This window comes from Echinops telfairi, unplaced genomic scaffold (assembly GCF_000313985.2).
Source record: "Echinops telfairi isolate 266 unplaced genomic scaffold, ASM31398v2 ScPeMD7_7412;HRSCAF=8450, whole genome shotgun sequence".
Classification (NCBI taxonomy): domain Eukaryota; kingdom Metazoa; phylum Chordata; class Mammalia; order Afrosoricida; family Tenrecidae; genus Echinops; species Echinops telfairi.
This window is the reverse complement of record NW_022111312.1, coordinates 3087281-3089205: the sequence shown is the minus strand read 5'-3', so window position 1 is coordinate 3089205 and position 1925 is coordinate 3087281.

The window sequence follows — 1925 nt, the reverse complement described above, 5'->3', positions numbered from 1 at the left end:
CTGACGGGGTGAACCAGCCCCAGCTGGAGAGCAGGGTCCTCTGTGGGGCTGGAGCTGGCGGGTGGAAGTGGGATGACCAGGACAGGAGGAAGACCAGAAGCGGAGTGGTCCACGGGAGGAGATGAGCCTTGACCATGGAGTTTGATGGGGCAGAGCTCTCGCATTCAAACGATGCAAAACTCTGAGCCATTCCCCTCACAGAGCATGGCCATGAGCCTCTCCCTCTCGTTGGACCTGTAAATCCAGGATGCTGCGGCAGGAATAGACTTTGGAGACAGCCAGGGGCATGGGGAGACGGGGATGGGAGGAAAGCTAAAGCAAAGGGCTGGACTGTTGACTGGTGGTGCTAACTTGAGTGAAATGGAAGATTGTAGTCCAGCCCACACAAGGGAGAAGGGAAAGTAAGGCGCAGGTGAGGGGTAAACTATTGGGGGTAGGCATTGATTAGTAGTTTAAACTCTTGACTATAAAGTTGATGATCTGAAATATAAACCTTCACCCCGTTTAGAAGGTAAAAGAAAAAATATAACCACTTGTGACAGCAGATTTTCGGTGAGAGGGACAAGAATGGCATTTCCTCCCAGCAGGGTAGCTGAGTAGCTTCCAGAAAGGAGACAAGCTGGGCCGGGGGGAGGACGTTAGCTTTCAGGGTCAATGGGGGGAAAGATTGAGCAACAAGAGCTGGTATCCATTGTTGTTGAAGAGCCTGTGCATAACCCAAAAGACAACCCCATTCATTTGCTGGAGGTTCGATTTAAAAGGGAATTGAGTGGTGGCATTCTTCTGCTTAGAGTCTTTGGGTAACTTCCCACTCTCCTAGAAATGCAGTCAATGCCCTCACCTGGAGGCCTCTGCTGCTTTCCCTGTCTGAGCTGGATCCTTCCAACTTTCAGAGCATCTTGTTGGGCTTCTCGCCTCTTCTCCCACCATCTGTGGTAACAACAACCAGTTGCTGTTGAGATGATTTGTGGTGAAAATTTTTGCTTATGCTGCCGCTGCCGCTGCCGTTGAGAATCTACACAGCGAAACACACACAGGGAGCCGTTGCTATCTCGTTGGGTTGTGGTGCTGGAGATGACTATTGAAAAGTACCGTGGACTGCTAAAAAGGAGAGATACATCTGTGTTGGACTAAGTATGGCCAGAGTGCTCCTTAGAGGCCATGTTCACGAGACCTTGCCTTCTGAACTTCAGACAGGTTGTCAGGAGAGACCAGTCCCTGGAGAAGGACATCATGTTTGGTGAAGCAGAGGAGCAGCGAGGAAGAAGAGGGCTGCAGCGATGGGCTCAAGTGTAGAAACCATGGTGAGGATGGCGCAGGACCGGGCAGTGTGTTGTTTGGTTGTGCAAAGTCAGAACTCAGTGGCACCCAACAACCTAGATACCATTCATAAGGAGCTCTGGTGGCGTGGGAGGCTATGAGTCGGGTTTGCTAACCACAAGGTCAGCAGTTCTAAACCACCGGCCTTGGTCACCCACAGGGGCAGCAATTCCACTCTGCCCGGTAAGGGTTCCTATGAGTCAGAACCAGCACAGTGGCAGTCAGTTTGGAGGGCTTTTCTCTCTGTTTTGGGAATCTACACAATTCAGTGGTATTGATCACTTTCTTCCGGATCTACAACCACCCTCACCCTCCTTTTCTGACTTGTTCCTTCCCCCGGAACATAAGCTCACCGCTCCGAAGGTTCCTGTCTCACCTTTCTGGCTGCTGACTTGATCCCATCTAGTCTTTAAAAGAGCAACAAGCTCAAGGCAGACGTATTTGACTCATTAAGCTAAATTATTGTTTGGTTTTAAGAAGCCTTCAGAGAATATTTGTGGTGTAAAGTGTAAAGGTTATCTAAGGACAATAGTTTCAGAGCTTCATTAAGTCTTCATGGTTTGGCCCTGCGGGGGACAACACCAGTGACACAGTGTGGGAATTGC